General features: G+C 53.6%; 1 protein-coding gene and 1 long non-coding RNA gene across 3 annotated transcripts in view; one reads left to right on the forward strand and one right to left on the reverse strand.

The window, feature by feature from the left end:
- The window catches only part of KIRREL3 (kirre like nephrin family adhesion molecule 3), a 532,688-nt gene that overhangs the window by 374,312 nt on the left and 131,896 nt on the right, over positions 1-26,480 (forward strand). The gene's annotated exons all lie outside the window — the stretch shown is intronic.
- The window catches only part of LOC148108794 (uncharacterized), a 108,903-nt gene continuing 92,154 nt past the window's right edge, over positions 9,732-26,480 (reverse strand). The window contains exons 3-4 of the long non-coding RNA XR_015726973.1: positions 13,045-13,233; positions 9,732-10,088 (exon numbers count right to left, since the gene is read on the reverse strand). This is a non-coding gene — a long non-coding RNA (uncharacterized LOC148108794). The remainder of the gene's footprint in view (positions 10,089-13,044; positions 13,234-26,480) is intronic.

Raw genomic sequence — 26,480 nt, forward strand, 5'->3', positions numbered from 1 at the left:
AAAAAGAGTCGGGGGCTGAAATGGCAGGCGCAGCCAAAAGCATGCCTGCCTCAGAGAGAGTCCATTAGGGGCCAAGGCAGAGCCGGAAACAATGCAGCTGAGGCAGCGGAAGCAGCCAACAAACCCCTGGAAATAGGGTGCCCAGACTCCCGCTCTGGGACGTCTTCGCAGATTAATCAGGCTTTTGAGGATTTCCAGAAATGTTTCTATGAGTCAGAGCCTAAGAGGGGCCAACGTGGGGCTCTTTGAAGCCTCCTTCACAGCAGCTTGAAACAGCAGCCGTCTCTGCACCCAGCAAGGAGGGGCGAGGCCCGGGTGAGGCAGGGAAAGCTATTGTGTCTCTAGAAAATGGGAGCCCACAAGGGGACTTTCTAACAGCCCTGAGCAAGCCATTGAAGTTGGAAGGCAGGCACATGCCTTGTCCAGGAACAATTATCCGGCCCAACAATGGCAGGAAGGCAGCCACAGCTCGAATACAAAAACCACCTGATCCACAGACCGAGGTGGAGGGCATTCTCAGAAGCCCTGTGAGGAGGCCCTAGAAGTCAGAGATAACGTTTTAAGAAGCAAAACAAGAATTATTATTTCTGTTGTGGAGGAAAGGAAACTGAAGTTCAAAGACATTGAATGACTTACCCAAAGTCTCTCAGCAACACATGGTAGAGAGCGGTCATTCTGTAAGTTAGCAGCAGAGATCCAGAGTACCAGCAGCGGAAACGAGCAAGGGGTTAACTCTTCTCTCACATAACACGAAGTCTAGAGGGTGGCAGGCAGCCCATCCTGAGCACTGGTTTCTGTTCTCGGGTAGTACCTCATGGTCATAAAATGGCTGCCAAAGCCCCCGAAGCATCAGCTCCACATTTCAGGCAGTAAGAAGAAGAGGAAAGAGCAAAAGCAGTACACCCTCCCAGGGGAACCCGCCATCTTTAAAGAAGCCCATCCAGTGGTTTCTGGTTGTATCTCAGTAGCCACCTTTCGCTTTTCAAGGGAAGCTAGGGATTCATATTTTGTTAGCTTAGTTACGTTCCCACCTCAACAACACAAGGATTCTCAGGGTAAATAAATGGGAGAATGTATATTACGTAGGCAAACAGTACTTTTTTGCCACAAGACTCAAATTTCCTGTATTTAAACCCAAAGTCTTCCCACTCTCTGGACTGCCTATGGCAAGCATAGACAGAATGGCCCAGACTGCTGTCCACTACCATGTTCCCCGGCCTAACACAGAGTCACTGGCCATGCTGAATTATCCAGCATCCAGGGGGCCCTGCTGCCCAAGCATCGGTGCTGAGCCAAGGGCCCCAGGAAAACATTATTGCGTCTGCTCCATCTTGAGTCCCGTTCGCTACTGGCCAGCCCAAATTGCGTCTCCAGCAGGTGCTGTCTGCTCTGCTTGAATATACAGAGTGTCTACGTCTCTTAGGGCTTCAGAGAATCAGCCATGGGTCTTTGCTTTTATTGTAGGATCATGATGGGATGTTGAAGGGGTATTCAGTGGCCGTTGTGCTCCATTCTAGACACAACAGTGTTTCCCAGGGATACAGTGTTGGTCAAGTTATGTTGGGGAAAAAAAAAAAAGTGTGTGCAGGACTCAGACCAGCAGAAGGGCAGTCAGTTACATGCTTGTGTTAATTCCCCGGAGATCAGAAACAAGTGGCCACATTCTGCCCCACTGAGAGCAACTTCCATTCCACGTCAAGGAACACAAGGGCCCTATTTTTTCAGTGGTACAGCAAACAAAGAACCCCGAACCCAGTCATGGGGGAGGGGGTGCTCAAGAGCAGAGTGGGGCCACTTGCCCTTTGAGACCAAAATAGTTTGGAGCTCCAAATGGAAACTGTGAAGCTGATGGCAGAACAATGTGACAGGGCCATCCTTTCCACCAGCTTCCTGTTGCCCCATTTCCAAATTTCTTCCTGTGACATTTCAAGTTACAAGGCTCCCATCTCAGAACTTTGACTTTGAATGTCTTTTCATATTGGCCTTAAAGAAGACGGTGTCATCAGTGACCTTTTTAAAAGACCACAGGGGCTTAATTAAAAACTAAACTTGGCCACTTAATTCAGACGATCCTGTCGAGTCCTCGGCACTGAAGTGAACTCAGCCTTGTCAGCTTTGCAGCAAGCAGGCTGCTGCCGCTGCCCTTCCATGTCCCGGCGTGGCAGAGCCACAGAGCACCAGGCAGGTGCTGGCCCGGGCCTCAGGACCACCGATGCTGCTCCTGGCAAGATGGTGGCCCAGCCACTGAGAGCCCAGGGGCTCTGCGGAGAGTGGAGGAGCCCACCGGGGAGACCGAGGCCTCTGTTCAGGGAAGGCCCTCAAAGGAAGAGAATGGGGACCCCATTGGTTTCTGGTGATGGTGAGTCTAGAGCAAGGGAATTTCTCCTATGACCTAGCTTCCCTCTGAGTGACTCAGTGGAGGGACCGGGACCCACGTAATGACCCCATCCTGCTCCCTCCTCCTGCTTTAAAGATCCTCGTCATGGGCACATGTCTTCTGGGTGCTGGGGGCTACAGCCGGTCTCTGCCTCTCTCTCCCGGCCCCCATCACCAGACATCGTCAAACTCATCCGGAAGATCAAACCAGAGGGTTGTTTCTGTTCTTTATTAGTAGTGGCTTTTAGTACCCCTTCTCAAAAGAGGAAAGCAGGGGTCAAGGTGCAGAGGTGAGCTGTGAAGAGTTCGTGCTTCCCACCTTGGGTCTCCGGAGCCAGTCTGGAGAAGTAGCAGACTCCAGCCCCTTCGTCTGCCCAAAGTGGGCGTTCACCCCTTCTCGGCCCCTCCTCTCTGCTCAAGTGGGTTAAGAGCCTCTGAAAGAGAAGCAGAGGTTGATGAAGGAGATCCTGAGTGTTCTCCAGCCAGCTGTCAGCCCAGGGACCTTGTCACCATCCCCCCCCCCAGCTATGGGGAAATGATGCCACCGGTAGCCGAGGGGACCTCTGCATCCGTGGTCGGTTCTGGCTTGGGAAGGGGGCCGCTGGGCCCAAGGCCCCGGGCAGCTGCAAAGTGGCTTTTGCCAGGAAGTGCCACTGGCATGGAGAACTGAGAAATGCATGATAGGAGGCTTGCAGAAAATACCAAGCGACTGCTAAACACAAGCTCCTCCTCTGTGCCCTCGGAACTTTGTGTATCTGTAAGACAGCGCCTTTTTCTATTTCTTGAATACGACCCACGGCTGGACAGAGAAGGGAATTGGCCAGGAGTGTGCATTAGAAATCAGAGAATTTTAGAATTGGCAGAGGTCTTAGGGCGTTTCTACTGCTGTGCCTTTGTACCCTTGAAGGTCCCACTCATGAGGCCTCTGAGGCCTAGAGTGTTAAATGACCGGCCTGGCGGTTCCAGGAGTGGTTAGCCACCCTGCCCGGGAAGAAAGGAGTTGCTCCCCGGCCCCCTAACCTCCCACCCCACCCAGAACCGAGCCCTGCCTTTCACGTCCCTCCTTGATTTCTACCAACTCCTCCATCCTTCCCAGCCCACGCCTCTGCCTTCCTCCTTCTGCAGGTAAATGAGTCCCATGTCCTGCAGATCGGCACTCCACAGGCCCTATGACCAGTGTGGGGGATGAGGTCTCGAGAGTGGAAAGGAGGGAGCCAAACGATCTGCTCTCTTTTCCCCATTCAGGCAGATAGGAGAGGAGGCAGAAGGCTCTGCCAATGGGAAGTACCCTCCACCTCTTCTTGTGGTTTGTCAGTCAGTTGGCAAACATCCACCCATCCAAGGAGCACCGCTGAGCAAAGCACGGGCCTGGCCTGACCCCCCTGGGGGAGGACTGTCAGACCACATTGCCCGATGCTCTGGGTACCACGGCAGTAATGGCAACAATCAGTGGGTTAACGTGCAGTGCTTCCTGGAGAGCTGGTGGGAGAAGGCGGACTTCCCAGCTTTGGGGTAAGGGGAGAGGGGGCCACACACAAGTCCTCTTGAGAATCTGCTGGAAGCTATGATGGCTCTGAAGACCCTCCTTCCTCAGACGGTACATGCATATTCACTCTAGTGTAGGGAACTGCACACGTGCCACATGCCACCCTACTATGAGCACACCACCCCAGCCCAGGACGCTGTTCTTTTTTTTTTTTTTAAAGATTTTATTTATTTATTTGACAGAGAGAGAGACAGCCAGCGAGAGAGGGAACACAAGCAGGGGGAGTGGGAGAGGAAGAAGCAGGCTCATAGCGGAGGAGCCTGATGTGGGGCTCGATCCCATAACGCCAGGATCACGCCCTGAGCCAAAGGCAGACGCTTAACCGCTGTGCCACCCAGGTGCCCCCCCAGGACACTGTTCTAGATTGTCCCGCACACACAGGGCAAGGGCGTCCTGAGGAAACCACCAGCAGCAGGCCAGCAGTCAGGTGATCGGTCAGCAGGGAGTGGAGCCAGGAGGGTTTTCCGTCACCCACCCTGAACCCAGAGGGGATGCGGCACGCTGGCCAGTGCTGGCCTGCCTGCTGTGCCCACTTAGCGTGCTGCCCTGTGCCCGCCATGAGCAGGGAGGAACGAGGCTGGGGGCTGGGGACCGGACAACAAGCCTGCTTGCTGCCGTCAGCCAGAGAGAGCTAGTGGTGTGGAAATGTGGCTCCCCTGCAGCCTCCCGAGAACAGTGCTAAATAAAGGTAATTTTCAAGTTCCCAGTTAACAATGACTGAGCGCGCAAGCAGTGACCGGAGAGTCAGTCAATTACTGGGCGAGCTGTCGGGGCGCCACTCTAAGAGCCACCTGGCCCGCGGTCTGCATCCACACAAGGATGACCCGCAGAAAACAGCGTCTTGGCTCCGTGGGAAGCCAAACCCATAACATTTGTTTCACCAAAGCCAAGGCTTTTTTTCCTATTGAAGAACCATTCAGATAAGCCACAAGTCTGCAGAAAAGGTGTGCTCCATGGGCTTCTGGCTGAGAAGCTCTTTGTGCAAGCCTCCTAATGGGGCTCTACCCAGCGCCTCCCCCACCCCAGCCCCTTCCAGCCCCAGCCTGCCCCAGGGCTGTCTGCCCTCTGCTTCCCTGAAACAGGCCTCTCCGCCTGAGCTGAGATTCTCTTTCTTCTGGCCCCCTTCCCCGGAGGCCTCACCCAGCTCCCTACAGCTGCTTTCGCTTCCCAGAGCACACACAGCCTAACCTGGGACTGGTTCCAAACTCACTTCCTCCCCAAGGCCTCCCCAAGTGGCTCTGCTGGGCCCATTCCCCTGGCTTTCTTGGCCCTGACCCGAACAGACAGACAATTTCCAGCTGCTCACTTGTGCAGGAGGCTTACGGGAGCTTCTGTGGTTTCTCTGCTGTGGTCCTTTTTATCCCGATGTGGTCTGTCCTCCCCACTGGACCAGACTTCTCAAGGACACTGCCTCCTCTTCCTTGGGAGGCTACATGGTGCAGGAGGAAGAGCTTGAGCTTGGGAACCGGTTGAAATTGTCAAATCTTGACTTCCACCCCCCACCCCCCATATCCTAACTATGGGACTTTGGACTTTGTTCCGCCTTGGTTGTCTCGTCCATATAAAGGAAATGAGGTCTAAAATAACCATTTGAAAAATACCTACAACAGAGCCTGAGACAGCACAGGCACCCAATACACTTACGTCCCCTTCAGAGGGACCCAACAGAAGGTTCTGGAATTTTATTTCATGGCCCATTGGGGACTGTGAACAGCCCTTAGCTCTATCTCAGAGACTCATCTCTGAAGGATCCAATGGCAGGGAGCCCCCAGCCCGAGCACTGTAGGCCCCCAGAAAGTCAGGGCCCCTGCAAGAGGCCTGGGGCTGCTTGGACTCCAGGAGTGGTGAGCTGTGTGACCTTGGGCAAAACACGAAACTTCTCTGAGCTTCCATTTCCTCATCGTAAAGGAAGTCCCCACCCAGCCGGTCCACTCAAGCATTACTGTGAGGAGCAGTGGGATCGTCTTCATGGACGGCAGAACCACCTGGGGTTCGCGCCCCCAAACTACCTCCCTGCCAGAGCACGTGAAATTTCACCCTGGGGCTTATGCCATTAGGTTAAGGACTTCTTTTGTCTAAGTATTTATATCCTTGGGTTATGGCTGGTTCTAAGCATCAAGCCAGTTGTTCGACTTTAACACCTTAATACCACATTAGTGCATTAGATCACTTTCTAATGAGGCAAGTTCTCAGGGGATTGAGGTGAAATGAGACCCACAGGACAGATAAATTGTGGTGAGGGAAGGAGGAAGAGAAGGAAGGAAGACCTGGGTGGGGTGCCCAGCAAGGCAGGGTCCTAGGAAGTCTGAGCTCCTGGATACCAAGCTGGGGCGAGGGAACAAAGCAGAAACAAAGCCAGGAAAACGAGAGGGTAACACAGACAGCTTTGCTCCCTTCCAGGTTTCCTAGGGCTCTTTCCTACCTCACTTCATCCCTCTTCTTAATTCCCCACCCCCACTCCCACTCTCACACTGCTGGGAATGGTCGGGGACTCGCAGTCACCAAGCCAGAGAGCCTCCTACGCTACTCCCCCTCTTCCTGGACAGTCTGGCGCTCTCCTCCTCCCTCCCAAGAGGACAGAGACTACTGTCTGTGTCCCGAGCCTCCTTGAGCTGGGGACAGCAGCCCCCACAGGCACCGCTCAGGCCCTAATTACACCCTCCATCACTTTCCCACTGAGGCTGAAATGGGGACAGATCGCTCACCAAGCAGTGGCAGTGACCTTCACAGACTGTTTCACCTCCATTCAGCCCCCTCCTTGCCGGAGACCCTGTTCTCTTTCATCTGGAGCCTTCACGGAATGCCACAGCAGAGCCAAGTGCAGCCATGGGAGACAGCCTGTGGGGCGTGAAGGGAGGCGGTGGGCTTCAGCCCTTGGCCACACGAGAGGGCGATAAGAACAGATGTGCCCACAGTGTCTGATCTCTGGAAGACCTGGAGCCTTAGGACTAACATGGCCTAACAGTTGCCAACCCTGGGACTTGGGGACCCAAAAAATGTTAGTGCCATCTTTGACTGCATTCTTCTGCAAAACAATGTTCCAAACAGGAGGTGACATCCCCCTGAGCTTCGCTTCGTCAGGCCACATCTGGAGTTTTGCATTCAGTTCTGGAAGTCTGTTTGGAAAGGGATATTAACAAAACAGAGAACACCAGGGCGGTTTAGGAAAAGAACGGTGCCATGTGAGGAGGAGGCAGGACATACAATGCTTAAGAACACGGGATCTCTAGAGTCAGCTTCCTGGGTTCACATCTGAGGCTCAGATAAGCCGGTATTTGTATTCGGCTTCGTCTTCGTGTGAATATGGGTACCCGGAGGATATGCTCTGCTGCTGTTGGGCCCTGGTTGGTATTCAGAGGGTGAGCTCCCATTCTGGAGGATGAGACACAGTAGAAAGTGGGGATCTCAGGTGGTAGGTGAAGCAGGCAGCAGCAGGGGCACCAGGACAGGCCCAGCGCAGACCTGGCAGGGGCACGGATGCTGGAAGGTGAGGCCGGGTGGCAGGACCCAGCAGGGTGAGGTGCAGGGAGCTTCTCCCGAGCATCAGTAACTGGTGTACTAGTGGAAGTGAGGCTGGGAGGGAGTGTCAGCATCACCCAGGCCCCAGGGTGCCTGAGACGTGCCTTGGGTTCTGAAACACGGGCGTTCTTACCCCCCCCCCCCCCCCGCACTGCCACTGAAGGAGCCCTGTGGCCAAGTGCAAATGATTGCACTTCCCTGAATCTGTTCCATTTGGAAACAGCAGTAGCTGCTCCCCAGGGCAGGAAGAAGGGGGAAGCACTGAGCAAGACGGGCCCCCTAGACCCTGAAGGAATACCAGCTGCCTCTCCATGCTGCTTATCAGTTTCCCAAGGACCCTGAGCCCTCGGCAATAGAGCTGGTGCCCACTCTGCCAGCAGGTGGGTGGGCAGGTGGCTGGCTGCCATGGCCCTGCTTCCTTGGCTGAGAGGGACAATCGTCATGGACGAAGTGGCCACAGACCAAGTTCTAGAAGATTTAGAGGGTGGCTGTGCGCCATGTCAGGGAGTCACTTTTCTTCCCCTCCATGCAGACGCAGGGCTAGCCCAGCCTCCAGCTCTGGAGGGTTTGGAGGGCCCTTCATCTGCCGTCCCGTTATTTGTTGTCCCTGTTGTCATGAAGAACAGAAGAGAAATATCATCTCCAGCCAGAGCCGCAGGGAGCAGACACCTCGAGAGGCAGCGGCTCAGGGCTGCAGTAATTGCTCTGATTAGAAGGCATTTTGTCAGGTTGCTGGGAGGGACCTGGGCTCTGCAGCCAGTTGCCAGTGCCCAGGGATTCCAGAAAGATCCTGGGGGCTTGTGGCTCCCCTGAAGAATGGGTGCCGGGTTCCACGCGCCAAATTGCTGTTATTTCTTTCTCCCTGCAGTAAGCTCCCTGCTGGGGTGACAGATGCCCTCGGTTTTCCCCCGTTCTCCCACTGTCTCCCCGACCTCACCTCAGCTCTTCTCAGGAGACCGAATTCTAGCTTCACTCATAAATCCATTCATTGGACACATATTTCCTGAGTACCTACTAACTGCCAGGCTGTGTTCTGGTGCTTGGGGTCTATCGGGGAATAAAAAGTCCTCTGAACTAGGGGGGACAGACCCTAAATAAAAACATAATACAGAAGTTGGTTATACGGAATGCTACAGTGTGCCTCTTAGGGGAGGAGACTGGGTGGTGGGTGGAGCAGAGTAAGCAAGACTGGGAGCCCAGGGCCAGGGCAGGGCTTTGGACTCTAAGGGAAACCTTCCCTGTAGGTGTGTCTCCTTCCCCTCCCTGCCAAGAACCCCCCAGCAAGGTTCCACCAAACCACGCCAGGTTGTTATTTTAGCGAAGGAGACCCCAGCCTTCCCCGGGCACCTGTTCCCGCCCCTCCCAGCCAGGGCAGCCCTTCCAGGTGCCCAACAACGAGCAAGTCACTTTTTTTTTTTTCTTTTCCTTTCAAAGATCCATCCACTTATTTTAGAGAAAGAGTGAGTGCCGGAGCAGGGCGAAGAGCAGAGGGAGAGGGAGACAAGCAGACTCTCCGCTGAGCGGGGAGCCCAAGAAGGGGCTCTATCCCAGGACCCTGGGATCATAACCTGAGCCAAAACCAAGAGCCAGACGCTCAAGTGACTGAGCCACCCAGGTGTCCCTGCAAGTCACTTTTAACTTGGAAAATCCCATTCCATCTTCTCCCCAAGGATACGCCTGGCCAAGTGCACTTACTCCCATTCTGGAAACTGGGGCTCTGGGAGGCTGAATAATGAAGGCCTAGGTCACACAGTTCTAGTAAGGGTGGTAAGAGTTTAGTAAGTGATAGAGCTGGAACTTGGCCAGGACTTTGGCTCCCCATCTGAACCCTGGCCCTGACGCAGTGTTGCTCTCACATCCCTGATCATATTCCACCCAAAACCATCCCGTGAGCCAGGAATGATAAAGCCCATTTTGCTCGTGGAAAAAGTAAGACTCAGAGAGTGTAAGTAACTTGCTTCAAGTCACACAGCTAGCAAATGGCAGAGCCTGGACTTCTCCCCGACGTGCCTCCTGGGCCAGTGCTCTCTTCCTGTGCCCCAGATCCCACATCTTCTCAGGTCAGCTTCTTCCTCCTTCTCGAAGCCCTCCAAAGACGGACCTCAGCCCCTTTCTGCACCCAGACCCCGGCTCTCCCTTCGTTTATTCATCCCTTGCGGTCAGTCGCCCCCATGAACACGAGCAAGAAGAGAAAAGATAGACAGCAATGAGGATTGTGTTCAACTATTTTACTTAAGTCATAATCATTCCTAATCTAAATTTGCAGGAATGTATTACACAGGCTAATCATTCACATATATTGTACTGCAGTTTCAATTTAGGGGAAAGTAAAAGCCATTCAGAAGGCGAAGTATGCTAAATGAACAACTCCCAGATTACTGTCCTGCAGTTAGATAAAGCACAGCAGGGGGGTGGTTGGGGTTTGGGTTGCCTTTTTTTTTCCTGGGTTTTTTTTGGATTTTGGTTTTTGGTTTTTGACTCCAGGGTCGGTGCTATCTACTCTGGTTTGGGTGCATTTCGGGCTCTTCCTTCACATACAATGAAAGGCTGAGGAGTCCAAGGCAAAATGAAGACCCTCCAGGCTACAGGTTGGCATAAGGGAGTAGCGGTGGTCTGGGAGACATGGTGGTTCCATGGACTCATACACCTGATGGAGAAGACACATACTTGGGTCTGTGACCTGCTCCAGCCGACCTCACGGCCTGCTGCCCACCACTCCCTCTCCAACTCCTCTCCAGCCCAGACTGGGCATGCCACCCCTGCACATAACGTTCTCTTTCGGACCTCTGCATTTGCACATGCTGTCTCCTCAGCCCGGAACCCTCCTCAGCCCCATCTTCATCAGCGGGTTTCCTATTCGTCCCTCAGGTCTCAGCTTAGATGTCCTGTCCCCTGTGAACATTCCCTGCGAAGTGCCATGTCTGGTTAACAGCTCTCCCTGCACATCATCAGGGCAGTCTAGACTCCTCAGGACATTCATCATGCTGTATTGTAATTGTCTGCTGACCCATCTGTCTCACTGAACTACCCGCTCCTTGAGGGAACCGACTCTTTCTTGTTTTTAAGTGTGTCCCTCAACCTAGCCATTGCCCAATACATGTTCATTGGATGAATGAACAACCCCGAGCATTCACACACTCATTTGCCCTTCTCCCAACACTTTCAGAGCCTTTGCCACATACCTGCTTCCAGACCACACCGTGAGCTAGCCAGGTGTCCTCCTTGTCTAACCAAGTGGCCTCAATGAGCCTCCAGCAGACCAGTGGCCCAGTGATGGGAAACCAGGACCTAGGGTCCACATCACTACATCACTACAAGTGATGGGAAACCAGGACCTAGGGTCCACATCACTACAAGTGATGGGAAACCAGGACCTAGGGTCCACATCACTACATCACTACAAGTGATGGGAAGCCAGGACCTAGGGTCCACATCACTACATCACTACAAGTGATGGGAAACCAGGACCTAGGGTCCACATCACTACATCACTACAAGTGATGGAAAGCCAGGACCTAGGGTCCACATCACTACAAGTGATGGGAAGCCAGGACCTAGGGTCCACATCACTACATCACTACAAGTGATGGGAAACCAGGACCTAGGGTCCACATCACTACATCACTACAAGTGATGGGATGCCAGGACCTAGGGTCCACATCACTACAAGTGATGGGAAGCCAGGACCTAGGGTCCACATCACTACATCACTACAAGTGATGGGATGCCAGGACCTAGGGTCCACATCACTACATCACTACAAGTGATGGGAAGCCAGGACCTAGGGTCCACATCACTACAAGTGATGGGAAACCAGGACCTAGGGTCCACATCACTACATCACTACAAGTGATGGGAAGCCAGGACCTAGGGTCCACATCACTATATCACTACAAGTGATGGGAAGCCAGGACCTAGGGTCCACATCACTACATCACTACAAGTGATGGGAAACCAGGACCTAGGGTCCACATCACTACATCACTACAAGTGATGGGAAGCCAGGACCTAGGGTCCACATCACTACATCACTACAAGTGATGGGAAGCCAGGACCTAGGGTCCACATCACTATATCACTACAAGTGATGGGAAGCCAGGACCTAGGGTCCACATCACTACATCACTACAAGTGATGGGAAACCAGGACCTAGGGTCCACATCACTACATCACTACAAGTGATGGGAAGCCAGGACCTAGGGTCCACATCACTACATCACTACAAGTGATGGGAAGCCAGGACCTAGGGTCCACATCACTACAAGTGATGGGAAACCAGGACCTAGGGTCCACATCACTACATCACTACAAGTGATGGGAAGCCAGGACCTAGGGTCCACATCACTACATCACTACAAGTGATGGGAAGCCAGGACCTAGGGTCCACATCACTACAAGTGATGGAAAACCAGGACCTAGGGTCCACATCACTACAAGTGATGGGAAGCCAGGACCTAGGGTCCACATCACTACAAGTGATGGAAAACCAGGACCTAGGGTCCACATCACTACATCACTACAAGTGATGGGAAGCCAGGACCTAGGGTCCACATCACTACATCACTACAAGTGATGGGAAGCCAGGACCTAGGGTCCACATCACTACAAGTGATGGGAGGTACAACCTTGGAATAGCTACTTCAGTATGGGCAAGCGGTAGCACCGAAATCCTCACGGCCCAGATAAGGTGGTGAGGCTTGATTGGCCATCATAAAAACTGGACTTGAAGCCAAAGACCCGAGTTCAGGCTCAAGTCTGCTGCATAGATTGTGTGACTCTGAACAGTTGTCTAATCAATCTCTCTGAGCCTTAGTTTCAGGTTCATACAATGAAGGCTACCTGTCTCAGGGTGTTGTTATAAAGACTGAATGACAAGCAAAGCATGAGGGGAGTTATACACTCTGAGGAGCCCATGCCCATTTGAGTAGAGAAGCCACAAGACACACCCTGCCACCCGCTGCCTCATGTTCATGCTCAACCCCGGGGGGCGGGGGGAGGGCGCATACTAAGCAAGATGACTTTGCACTTGACCGTGAACGTCCAGCCCCTCTTGGATTACCTAGTTACCTAGTTATTCCATAATGATTTAGACCGGGAACATGGCAACACCAGGCAATGTGATTCTTATCGATTTTGTCTCTGTGTCCCTCATGAGCAAGGACACGTGGAGAGTGGCCTCTATAATTCAAGATCCTCAGGTGCCTTTTCGGGGCCAAACGTCTTGCTGTGTTTTCCCAAACGTGTACTGTAATCTGAGCTCATCCTTCACGTCCCCGTCTTGGAAATGCAGCCACGTAGGGGAGGGATCCTGCGGCTGAGTAATGCTCTCCAATAGAGAGTTTGTTTTTAAAGAGAGGAAGTAAAGAATAATGTTCCTGTTCCAAGCTGCTGAGGGAATTAGGAAGGCAGACGGCCATTACTCAGGTTGGAATCCTGCCAGGGCTTATGATATCATATTTATTTGCCAAGAAAAACACCTCCTTCATATCTCCCAGGCAGTGAAGGGAAGCCAAAGCCCAACCCCAAACGCGTTTTGTGCGGAAGGTTTAAGACGCACAGACGGGGCTTAATGATAACAGCGGCCATTTACATTTATGGAGTACCTTTTAAAGCTCGATGGACCCCCAGAGTTTGACAAGCATCATGGACAGATGAACAGACAGGCGTGAAGTGCTGCCTAGATCCCTTCGTTCCCACATTTCTTACAGGCAGCCTCCCCGGAGCCCTCTTCGCCATTTGGCATGAAGGTGGAAAATCCAGCACTTTCCAATCCAGGCCTCTGCTTCCAAACACTATTAAGAAAACAGAGGATAAAAGTACCTCCTGTTGATAACATTCCACAAACTGTCTTGGCAAAGGTTAATTCCTTTGCAATGCTTTCCAGAGAGATACACAAATGAACCCAGAGTTTTCTGATAGCTGATGTTGTTGAGTTCAAAGGCCATTATTGGGGTTCCGGCCCATTGCTTGTGAGACATGCGTGGTGGTGGCGTCCCACCTGCAACTTTAATGATGTCAGGGTGGGGAAGGTGCTCCCAGGTCTTCATGAACCCGTCCACGCCACCCCCGTCCAGGTTCAGCCCAGTGAGACAGAAGGAGAGGAGCTGGGAGGGCTGGTACTCATTATTCTGGGCAACCCTGGTATGAGGGGACAGTTGAGCCCATGTGGAAAACTTGGGAAAATGACCTTTGCTCTACTCAGCTTGCCTAGACAGCAAGGCCGAGCCAAGCTTACAGGACTGGCACCAACCCACAGAAATATGTGCAAAATGGATTTTCGGACTGAGGGCCATGGAAGGGAAAGGAGGAAGGGGATCATGCAAGAATCCAGGAGCACGAGGAACAGCTGTCAGAGAGGGTGAGCTTTGACACATGCCAGGGCAGGCAGTGCTAGGGAATGTGAATAGGGGCTGGCCAGACCATGTAGGGGTAGAATCCACATCTGGACGGCAAAGAGCTAGGAACCCCAACACCCCACTTCCAGGCCATCAGCTACGACCACCTTCTCTCTCTAGGAGCTGGACCGGGGTCCCAGAGCCCATGTGGGTTATTTCTTTCCCTCCTTGAACACCCAGCCCACGCCCGCAGTCACGCACCGGGTGCCCTGATCGCCACAGACTGGTATTTCTCAAATTTCACTCGTGAGGACGGCTTTGTGGCGGATACATGGTCTCATTTTCCTGGAGGTCCTGAGGGGCAGCCACGAGACTGCACACGCTGAATGTCGGCTACATTAAGCTAACACATTCGCATCGTTGAAAAACCCCATTTACACATAATAAACATGGGGATAGACAACACGGAGGAAATAACACGGTATTGATTAAAACAGTGGCCTGTAATGCCTTCTCAGAGACTACAGTCACCAGCAGCCTCCTCGGAGGCCCCGCTCACTGGCTGAGCGTCCCTACCTGGCAGCTGCGGGCTGTCATTTTCCAAACTGAGAAGACAGGCCTCTCCACGGGCCACAGAGAAGTAAGCAAGGGCCTCCTTTTATGGAGCCCTCGCTGTGTGCCAGGCCCCGTGCTAAGGGCCTGATCTCGTTTTAGCCCCCAGCGGGGACAGCCGAGACGTGGCGGGCTCTTTGAGGTGACTGGTGTCAATATTTGCATTTTACAAAGAAGGGAGAGGGCACACAGAGGAGTTCAATGTCTTGCCTAGGATTGTGCAACGGACAAGGGGTGGAGCTGGGATTCGAAGCTCCGTCAGTCAAACTCCATACCGCGTGCTATATTCATGACGCTGGACTCCTTTGTGCATTCGTTCCGCAACTATATGTGTAAATATATAGATGGAGAGTGAGAGAGACACTCCCAGTAGGCCGGGCAGGAGGGGCTGGGGCTCCGGACAAGACCGTTATGCCTGAGGGGTGGAGGGTGGCCAGTAAGCAGCTCAGCGTTGGCCGTGACCCCAGCTAACCTGTGCAAGGAAGAAGGCCGGCAATGTTGCGACTCTGCAGGTTTCAGAGTCTCAGAAATGCAAAACCTCATTTTGGAAAGATAACGCGTTGCCCTAGAGCTGCTAGCAAGCCTAGAGCAGGAACTTATTTTCCCTAGGAGGCGCACAACCCCCTCGGTTCTGAAGGACTCCACCCCAGCTGAGGACAGGAGGAGGGTCTGTGACCACAGACCGGTGTGTCCAACGGAGGAGGCTCCACTCGCACACGGGAGGGGTAGGGCCAGGGGAGCAGGTAGACCTGTCAGAGTAATTTTCCGTGATGACAAGGAGCTGGTGTCCGACAGGGCAGAGGGATGGAAGAGGCGGACCCCCAAGACCAGAGAGCAGTATCCCGGTCAGGAAGGAGCAGCCCTTCTCTGCTCTGTCATTTACTGGTTGTGTGACGTTGGACAAGCTACTTAAGCCGTCTGAGCCTCATACCAAAACTAAGGATAATCCTACTTCTGTGTCAATGTTGTGAGGACTCAATAGGAAAATGAGTGACTGCGGGGAGCACTGGCCTGTTGTGTGGCCAGCACACAATAGAATCTCCATCTGGGTGCAGAAGGGGAATACGTGGTGACCCCTTTTCTGTCCCCACGGGACTATAGGCCTGCAGGAGTCTGGAGACCTCTGCGTTAGGCTCTCACCCCTCGGGGAGACCTGGAGCGGAGGGGGCCCGCCGCGTCTTGGCCGTCCCCGCTGAGCCTAGAATAGGAAGGTAAATGGGCAGATTTTGCATCTGCTGAAATCCTTGCTTTGCCGGCTCGCTTTCTTCCGCCGTAGCGGAGGATTTCTACTAAAGCCTCGGACCGTGTCTGGATTATTGCTTCCGGCAGCATCAAGGGAGTGCGTTCTGATACCAACTCTCACAAAACACTGAAGGCAGAAGCACAAACCGGGGCTTAGCAAGGCTGGGAAAAGCAGTCACAGGTGCTGCTGGAGAAACCCAGGCCCCGTAGCAAACAGCCCATCCTCGGAGAAGGCAGTCGTGGGGGAGGGAGCCCCGGGTCTAATCTGAGCAGGGAGGCCGACTGAGAGTTCACACCCTCGTCGGAGAGACCAGACGCTTGAAGGCCAGAAAGGGTCAATCATTTGCTCACAATAGTCCAGGAAGTCCACAGGAACCACACAGGCAGACTAGGGACAAATAAAGGGGAGGAGCCTGGCTCTGGGATCAGGCAGACTTGGGCTCCAAGCCCTCTGCCACTTAGCTGTATGACTTTGGCGTGGGTGCTTGACTCCCAGGAGTCTGTTTCCCCATCTGTGCAATGAGACTGAATACCTACCCCAGATAACCACGAAGCCACGAGGCCAGGTCTGGTCTATTACAGGGACTCAGTAAGAGTCCCCTTTCCGGCACCATCCCCCTTCTTCCTCAGGTGAATCTCTCCCTTCCTTATCAGAACATCAGACGCTGTCCAAGTACAAGTGTCTTCCTCTGGTTCTGAGACCTAATCCTGGCTCAAGTAGAGACTCCTGGATCAGGCCATGGCCAGGGCAGACAGAGGGTCCCTCAAACCTGAAGAGTCTGGGGCTGGTTCTTCCTTGCTGGACTCAGAGAGGAAGACAGAGCAGAGCAGTCCCAGGTCACACGTGGCCCTGCTTGGCCAGGGTGCACAAACACCATGCCAGACGCCTTGCCACAGGAGTCTCACCAGGAGGCCAGTGCATGAATGCCCGGAACCACATGGGGTTTGATCTGGGCAAGCTGGAGACTCTCCATCGCAGGAGGAGAGGCAATTCCAGCTCTACCCTCCGCATTCACAGCCCTCCACAATATGCCTCAACTTCTCTTTCTAGACTTCCTTGCACAGATCCTGCCTGGCTGCCGCAATCCTTGCTCCCCCTTGCCCATTCCCACCCTGAACCTTCAACCCTCCTTGAATTCCTCCCTTCTCGAATGTTCTCCCCCCTCTCCTGAATGGTCCCCAACATCTTATGTGGACCAGTTCTAGTTGCACCTCCTCCATGAAGCCCTCCCCGGCCAGACCAGCACAGTGACTCTTGGATGCCCTTTGGGTGTGCATCCTGTGTCCCAGCTGTGGGGGGCCCCTGGAGAGCTGAAATGAGCCCTGTACATCTGTATACTTTATACTTTCAGTTTTCATCCAATGTCTGGCCCCGTCCACGTGCACTATTTTTAAAGACTTCAAGATCCAAGCAAACAGGCAGACAGATGAGTTGGACAGATAACCTTAACACAAAGGTAAAGAGCGGTGGGGAACCATGGGAGCAGAGAGGGGCTCTGGGAACCAGGTTACCAGCAGTGGGAACCTGCAAGTGTCATTGAGATCCAGGCGCAAATCTAGATACTGAGAAAGACACAAAGGCTCTCCCGCTCAGGGAGTCGTCCCCGTGGGGCCAATGTTGTGTGGGTGTCTGTGTGCATCCTCTTGTTCCCTCTATCCCTGTCCCTCATGCTTCGTCTCTCCAGTTCTCCCCTCCTGCCGGCTTCCAGCTTCCTCCGGTGCCCTGTATGGTTCATGAGAGAAGTTACTAGTTAAAGGAGAGAGTGGGTCCTGGAGACCCTGAGTGCTCTGCTGAGCAAAGGCCCAGTAGAAATCTAATAAGTAGATCAGAGGGATAAAAGCTCAGACGACAAGCAGGATGATTTAAGGAAATGAGGATCTCAGTCCCAGGTACCTGAGGAGGTCGTAGTTGACAGAGCAGCCTGAGCTCCCCTGGCCCCGCGTGGAATTTAAGAAATTGGGTTTTATACTCACCTGTGTTGGGGAGCTAACTACCCTCCCAAGTGAGAAATTCCAAGGGCTCTTGGTGGAAATCACTAGAAGCCATACTGCCATCACCTATTTCGTCTCTACCTGTTCATCTTCCAGAGCCACGGAGGGCTGGCAGAGAGGCTGCCTCTCAGTGCCCTTGGCGAGCCCTGGCATAGACCTTCTCTGGCTACTACTTCATAAAGGTGGCATGTGTTGGGGAACAGAGCCCGGGCCTCGGGTTCGATCCAGACACGGTAGCCGTTTGGCCTCAAACAGTCATGCCACTTTGCTACTCTCCCCGAAGGCAAGGATGGAATCTAAAACACAGGAGAGATGGCCAGTTTCTAGGATGCTGGTCTCCAGGTAGGACTCCCCCTCCAAGGTCTTGGACTCACAGAGGTCCAAAGATGCCCGGATCTTCTCCTTCCAGAGACCCGTGTTCCCTGGATCCTGCCCTCTGCCATCGACCCAACTGAGTGCAGAAGTCCAGAGACTGAATTTCTCTCGGGTGACATTTTGATGAATTTAGACCCAAACTCACTCGGCTTATTGATCCTAGAGAAAATGTTCATCCTTTAAAGACCACCCAACTGCATACTTAATCCATGTGCCACACACCGGGTCGATACGAAACGCTGCCAAGACAAACATAATGCTGAGTCCTTTATTGAAAGAGGACTCGGTGACATTCCAGTCCCCTCTTCCTTCCACTCCAGCAGAGCCTCCCCGCCTTGGGGGCAAGTGTCCCCCGGATGTTGAGGGGCGGTGGGTGAGAAAGCCGTGGGTTCTCAGCCTGCTCCACTGCCAATGACGTGCTATGGGACGGTGAGCCAGCCCGTTAGCCCCTCTGTGCCTCAGTTTTCCCATCTGAGAAATAGACTGGCAGCTTCCTCACCACTTCTATGTGCAATGAACGGCATAACTGTGTGGAACGGTGCCCAGCATGGAGTAGGTGCTCAGCAAACACTTTGTTTTGCAATCTCAGCACAGAGAACCTAATCCGTGGTTCTGAAGTCTTCTCCTCCTCAGCTGATTAAAAAGGGCCCTCTCAATATGCCTCCAGAAACAAAGCACAGAAAGGGAAGAGAGGAAGCAGATGAACACGCCCCCATGAGCATGTGCACCCACGCTCAGAGCAGCCCCGCGCAGGGCCGGGCTGCGGCGCCCGACGCTTACTGCCAGCTCCAGCGAGGCTCCAGTGACAGCATTTTGCAGATGGAGATGCTGAGGCCCGGTGACTTGTCCAAGTGATGTGACACTTTCTCCCACTAAGTGATGTGTAAGGGAAAGGAACTAAATAGATGCTGTCTAAAACAGAAGCTCGGGAAAGCAAAAATTGTCTGTCTTGTTCACACAGTATCCATAGCAACCGGAACCGACTCATCGTGTGCTCTCAACAAATACGGCGTGAGTGACTGAGCAAGTGAATGATGAAGAGAAAAAAATCAAAGATGTAAACCTGAATGACTTGACGCTTAACCGTATAAGGCTGACCCGCATCCGAGGCTGACTTACGGCACATTTCTAGAAAACAGAAAAAAGGGCTATGAGAGCAGAAGCTATGCAGAGTCTGGTTCTCAAACCCCCAGATAAACTCTCGGACCTGAGCCCTTACCTGGGCTCCCAAGGTTTGGAAGGGAAGTGCCAGATCAGTTGGCGATCTGTCAGACGGAAGGCTAGATTGCCCCAGTCTGCTTGGCCACTCATCCAATATAAGCATTTATTGAGTGCCTGCTGTATGCCAGGCTCTGGGCTAGGTAGGAGAGATGCATGGATCATTTGAGCAGGTCCCCGCCTCACAGTCACAAGGGTGAGGCAAGGATCCATAGAGAGTCTCAGAGCAAGCGATGTGCGAGGCATGGGGGTCCAGAGGAGCACATGCCCGCCTGCAGGGATGGGTGGGAGAAGGAGTGGAGAAGGAGTTTCCTGAGGGGGTCTTGAACTAGGAGTGGGATGAGGTGTTGGAGGACAGTGTAAGAATCCCCATCACAAAGACCAGGTCGCAGGCTCAGAACTGGGATCACCTAGTCACGTGACCAGCCCTGTGGTAGGGCAGAGGGCCAGTTAGGAAACAAGACTGGGGAGAAAGGCAGGCAGTCATCCCTGCTGCTCAGGGCGCCCCCAGGACAGGAAAGGCAAGGACGGAGCTCTGCAGCTCTGGGGAAATAACTTCACTCCTCTGAGTGTTCGTTTCCTCCTCCGTACAAGAGTGAATGGGGCGATTTCTAAGTTCCCTTCCGGTTCTAACATTCTATGACATTTCTGACTCATGCACGAGATCAAATAGGTACACAAGACCAGAGGCATAAGAAAATACACAAAGAAACGTGGGTGAATCTAGTGCAAACAGTGTGAGAACTGAATAGGCTGGCTACATGGGCGGTGCTTAAAATACGGGTGCACTCGGCCTTCCAGTCACACATCCTGGCTTCCAGAGCCACGGTTCGTGCCCAACCCACAAGGAAAGGGAGCCTTCCCAGCTGAGCCCCAGGGCAGTCTGGCCCTGCGTGAACTAAGTGCCCCCAGTTTCGGGGGTGGAGATACAGAAAGAAGTGCGGGAGAGCCGCCTCGCCTGGGTGTGATGCCAGGGGCTGAAACTGGAGTTAGACCTCATCCCACAGAGCTCCCAACACTCAGGGAAAAAAATAAATAATGCATTGGTAAAAAGTAGGAGGAGTCCTTCCATGGCCCTCAGTTCCCTACAGGCAGCTTCATTTCTGAGCTATGGTCAGCAAGGAAGGGGGCTTCTCAGACCCAACAAATCCTAAAGCTGGAGGAATCTTAGCAATCTCTTTGGTGAGACACTGTTAGTTTGGGTGGGGAAGAAGCATCAGCCCGTTTGAGAACACGCCAAAGCCATGGTTCTCTCCTAGAAGAATGCCTACACACTCAGTTTTGTATGCATATTCAGAAGAGCATGAGAAGACCTGATGGAGGCTCCCAGAGGTGCCCCCCAGACACCAGGTTAAGTCCCCTGCCCTAGTTCAAGCCCTCTGTTTTGCAAATGAGGAAATTGAGTCCCAGAAAGAGCAGGTGACTCCCCCAAGATCACCCAGGGAATTAGAGCAGAGGCAGGTTCCCAGGAAAATCAGGCTGGCGTCTGCCCCAAGCCAGGAGGCACACAGCAGGGCCCAGGGTCACTGGTGTCTGACGTGGAGCTTGGTCCCCACAGATGCCTTGGCTCCACTCTGGCAGGGAGCACAGAGAAGAGGGGCAAGCAGGCCCTGGCGGCCGGTCCCCAGAGCTTTGGGCTTCTGCGGCCGCCCACGCCATGGCAGCCCGCCTTCCCTGCGGAGGAGGGACTCGGGTGATGGTGCGCTGACTCAGCAGCCTCTGAGCCCTCATTCCTTTCACTGTGCAGAATGCTCCTCGGGGAACGCTGGGGGGGACGGTTCCTCACAAGACGGACACTTGGAGCTGCCCACCTCCTCACCCCCATAGTGTGAACAGGAGATCTGGATTTGCGAGACATAAAATCGTGCACCTGGGGGCAGGGAGCGGGGACCAGGATTTCAGAGAACTCAGACCGGATTCAGAGATGATGCTGCCATAGGCAAAGGATTCAACCTTCCTGAGCCCCGTTGTCATCAATGGCAAAACCAGGATCATCGCAGTGCCTCTTCACAGGACGCGTGTAAGAATTAAATGAGATCATTTATAGGAAGTGTTTAGCGCTGTGCCTGGCGATACGTGTTAGCTGTTTTGTGCCACTGCCCAGGGGAGCCCCAGGGTGGAACATCTTATCTTCAGGATCTCACCCCCCCCCCTGCTATTTACTGATACCCTGGTAACAATGGATAGGAAGAAATCTGTCTTCCCAGTCTTCCAAGTGTTTGCTTAACATGCAATGGCAGGCTTCCACAGAAGCACCTGGAAGGACTTGCTGCCGTCAGCAGATGCTGGCCAGGCAGAGATTGTGAGTGCCTCCCCCACCCGAAGATGTTAAAGGCAAGTCAGTCGTGACCTTTCTGGAATGATGGAGGGGCAGCTCTGCTAGGAGGGGAGAGACTGAACTACATGAGCTTTCAGGGCCGTCCACCAGGCACGCTCTCTGGCTGGACCTCAGCAGCTTCAGGTCAGTCAGTGGTCAGCAAACACAGGATGAGACACGGAGGGATGATGACCCACTTGAAGTGAAGCAGACACCACAGGTGGAGGCCCTCAATCCCATGTGTGAAAGACCTCGAAGCCAGAACCAGGGTAAACGGGCCTCTCCTCAAATGTTAAAGCTCAGCCAGGGGTGTGCTGGTCAACCAGCCCTCGGGAGGGAGGGAGAGCATGCGGGGGAAGAGCCTTGATGGCAGCTTTGTCATTTTCCTTGCTGTAAATCCTCCCACTATGACTGGCATGAGGCTGCCAATGTGGCATCACTGAATGCAGAGAGGGGAAGAGAGGCACATAGTCAGCGCTTCCAAACGGGTCCTAGAGCCCCATTCTGTGGCTGCAGCCTCTGCCCCAGAACGGGACAAAGGCCTGCAGTCCCTGGGGCTCCAGTCTGGCCTGAGTCTTTGCGAAGAGACCCTAGCACCTTGCACTGAAGACAGCTTCTTCCTTCTACTGAAATGAAACCCACCTCCTTATAATCCCCACCACCCAGTCCAGACCCATTCCCCTAAAGCCCCGTGGTCAGTCTTTTCTCTTTCCCACCTGTATATACAACCTGGTTCTTCACCTGTGCATCTTGTGGCCAGACTTACAGACCCCTGCTGGCCTGACACCCTCCTCTGGGGGCTGCTGGGTTTGTCCTGTGACCCTTACAGAATGGCTGGGCGCCTGGGTGGCTCTGTCGGTTAAGTGTCCAACTCTTGGTTTCCCTTGCGTCATGATCTCAGGGTCGTAGATCAAGCCCCGCGTTGGAATCTGAGCTGGGTGTGGAGCCTGCTTAAGAGTCTCCCTCTCCCTTTGCCCCTCCCCCTCCCTCTCTGAAAAAAAAGAATGGCTTACGGAGCTGGGCACTTCCTTCCATGTGGGTCTGAGAGGTGCCAGGTAGAGCCTTTCATCACCGCTCCCACTGAATGAGAGGACCTTTATCTGAGTCTTTCACTGGATTTGTTCTAATTCCTTGGCTGGTTTATAAGATTCCAACGGTGAACCTTAACCTTAACCTTCTTTCTACTCCAATACCCAGTTTTTGCCCTGTGTTCACTCTGCGGTCGTTCAGTAACTGCTGGCCAGGTTGACAATGACCATTTTCAGGCCCCTCAGCTCCTCCGATTCTACAAAACACCAGCCTTAGACCTACACTACCGTGCAAGCGAGGGCTGGTAAGCCCCTCTAAACCACGAGGAGCCCGCCCCTTCCTGAGAGCTGGGCGCTGCTGTCCACTGAACGGGGGTGGACATTGTCTCTACAACAGTAGACGAGCCTTTACTCAAACCAGACCCAGAGCCCTCCAGCTACACCGCAGGCTTAGAGTATTTTATTCTCGGTCTGGCTTTCAGCACACCCGGGCTCTTTATGATAATATATTATGTTGTTATTTTTGTGACTCTTGTTCGTAGGGCACTTACGATATGTCCAGCCTTTGTCCCGTAGGTGTGGACAGGTCATAGGAACACACCTGTCCTCACCTTCCCCTCCAGCTTTCTGCACACATTATCCCCACTTCTCACCGCAGCTCAGCAGTCTCTGTTTCACAGACTGAGGAAATGAAGGTAGACGTCTCAGATCCAAAGGCCACACTACTAGGGCCCCTGGGTGGCTTGGTCGGTTAAATGTCCGACTCCTGGCTTCAGCTCAGGTCATGATCTCAGAGTCGGGCTCCGTGCTCAGCAGAGTGTGCTTGAGATTCTCTCTCTCTCCTTCCCCTTCTGTCCCTCCCACTGCACGCACTCTCTCTCTCTCTCAAATAAAATAAATAAATAATCTTTTTCTAAAAAGAGAAAAGAAAAGAAAAGGCCACACTACTGTGTGAGATGTCACAAGACCTGTGGGCCCAAGGCTCCAAGCTTCCTGGGATGGCTTCTCTCAGCCTCAGGAGCCAGGGGAGGGACTGGATAGGGAGCCAGGGGAGGGACTGGATAGGACTGGCTGTCCTATCCAAACCCCATAAGCCAGGACATCTGTGAACATCCCACTCCCCAGTCCCCGCAGTTTAAAGATGGTGCTTGTGTTGGACCAGGTTACCTCACAGTGTCTTCCAACCAGAGAACCTTCTCCAGACCAACAAGAGATGTAAATCCTTCCGTAGCTTAGGCCTGGGCCACCAGCCTCCTTCACATGGCTATGACATCCTCTGTGGTCAGGATAAAGCCAGAGTCAAGGTCCCTCATGGTTTCTTGCGGGTAAACAGGTCACAGACACACGTGGCCTGCCACTGCCTCCATGCACTAAAACCCGTGAGTTCCCAGGCTCCAAGGCAGACCAGGAGCTGTCAGTGTGGACACAGGTCTGTGGTGGCACCGCCCGTCCCTGCTCCGAGAAGTCTGAAACGGCCCACAGATGATCCAACTAGCAGGTTGGTGGGGGCAGGTAGGCAAAGGAGGGGGTGGTGAATGGTGGTGAATATACCACTTTCTCTTCAGAGGAGATTTGTCTGAGGCGTCAGCTGGAGTCTGGAATTCCTTCCCACTCTCTCACTATAATACGGGAGCCTGGGCATTCTCCCTCGTACTATCCTAGCCATCGCCGTCCTCTGCTCTGGTGGGGCTGCTGGCTGGATGGCCCGAATGGGGTCCCGTCTCTGGGACTCAGCTATCGATGTGCAGGGTGTCTGCAGTGCCTGGCAGGCCTGATAGCAATCAGCCTCCCACTGGGATGGCCTTGTGGCGAGTAAACTTTCATGTTCTTATTAAGTGATGGCTGGCGGTTCAGAATCACTCCCCTGGATCTGTTTGGGGTTGATTCCTAATCAAAGCTCTCTGGCTCTCCTTTGCCCCCTCATGCTGAAAGATGAGCATTAAAGAGAAGAAAGTTGCTGTGATTTCTGCTACTGGGCCGCCAGCTTGGATCTGGGGCTCTGGGGAAGATGGAAAGGCTAGGTTTTACCCCAAGCCTTGTGTTCAAATCCCAACTCAGCCATGACCAGCTGGGTGACTTCGGGCAAGTCTCTGAACCTCTCTGATCCTCGGTGCCTGCCCCCTTCCAGGAACGTCTCATGTCCTGTGAGGGTTCAAGGAGAACTTGTATCTGGCATGGAAGGACTTCAAAGCCCTGTGGGTGTGTTAGCTGCTGATACCGTGTCACAAGCACGTCCTCTGACCCATGTTGCAGTCCCTCCAGGGCAAGGGGATTCTGTGGAGCTTTCTGGAATTCACGGACCTTCTATAAGGCATCTTGGGCAAGAACAAGGGGGTAGAACCAGCCTGTGGCATTCACCCTAACCCTCTCCCAGAGGCATCCCCCAGCAACGGCTCACCACACCAGCCCTGCCCTCCTGCCCCCACATACCAACTAGGAGAGACTGCATTCGCACACCCTCATTTTCAAAAGCAAAAGAGATGTGGCGCAAGTTCCTCTGTGGAGCTACATGGATAGCTAGATAAATAATTACTAAATAAATAAATAAATAAAAATAAACAAAGAAAGCCTCCAATGAGCGTGAATTGCTGCCGTGCTGAGAGGTAACTGGCAGATTCAATTTAATTATAAGATACAGAGTTGTAATGGGGTGTGTGAGGCTCAAGGAGGATTTCAGTAATGGGAGGACAGCAGGGGCTCCCTCGCCTTCTCCGCCAGCTCTTCGAACCCCAGCGCCTGCTTTCCTTCCTTGCCGTGTGGGCTGGGGCAGCAGCGGGAGGATCTGCACTGCCCTGGAGGCCAAGGTCCGGCCCACCCCCTGGCCTCGGCTCCTCTCTGGCCTCCGCTCCCAGGACCACCCCAGTTAGCAGGCAGGGGCTGGGCCTTGTTCAGGACGCCCCTGAGGAGGGACAGAGCAGGGAGGGGCTCCATGCTCCCAGCCCTGCTTTCTCCTGCCCCCGTGAAGGTGTGCAGTTTCTGGAGGACACGGCCCCTGCTGTAAGGCAAGGCATAGCTACCGGACTGTGAAGAGGCAGCTCAGATTTATTTGTCTGGGAGCAAAAGCATGCCATCCCCTGGCCTCCCTCCTGTTCAGCTTTCTACCCAGAAAGTAGAGAGGACATCACCAGCCCACTGAGGCTTAACCGACCCCCTTCCAGCTCCAGGACCTTATAGTCTGGGAGCATGTGCTCTCTCGCTCTGTCATATCATCCCAGCCCCCCTCATCCTCTGTTCTGGGGGGGCTGCCAGGTTGGATGGCCCTACACTCTATACACTCCCCCAACTCCCAGGACATTGTTTCCCTCTTCTGCCCCCTTGCCTTGTGCCAGGTGAGAGCAGAAGTCTGCCCCCAGTCCCCCCAACCATGCTCTTTTCAGCAGGACGTGGGCCCGAGGGCAGAGGCTGGCCATTCCTAGCTGACTCCACTGATAAATGCCTTAAGGCCAGCTTGTGGCCCTTATGGGACTCTCTTGGTTAATCTTCCGCATTTATGATTTTATTGAGGTCATAAATGGGTGACAAAGAGGTTTGCAAACTCGTAAGTAAACAGTAGCCGCTCTCCATGCTTCCCTGCCCTGCCCCTACCTCCCTGTCTCCCCAGGAGGCAACCAATCCTTCCCCACAAGGACTTCTCAGCACCCCCAGCCACCTGGCAACAATGCCCATGACTCCATTGGCCAGCACCCTCTGAACGCACGTGGTCCCCTTATTCCCACCGGGGTCTCTTCCCACCTAGGCTGTGTGCTCAGCATCTAAACTACATCCCAGCAAAACAGCACAGCCTGGGCTCTGGGATCAAATGAGCCTAGATTTTGGTGCTGACTTCTGCACTTCCCAGCTGTGTGACTTCAGCTAAATGACTCAACTTCGCTGAGCCTCACCTGTACAATGGGGCTAATAATCCGTATCGTCAGGAATCC

The sequence above is a fragment of the Ursus americanus genome, chromosome 16, assembly GCF_024610735.1.
Source record: "Ursus americanus isolate L20-20 chromosome 16, mUrsAme1.1.p, whole genome shotgun sequence".
Lineage (NCBI taxonomy): Eukaryota > Metazoa > Chordata > Mammalia > Carnivora > Ursidae > Ursus > Ursus americanus.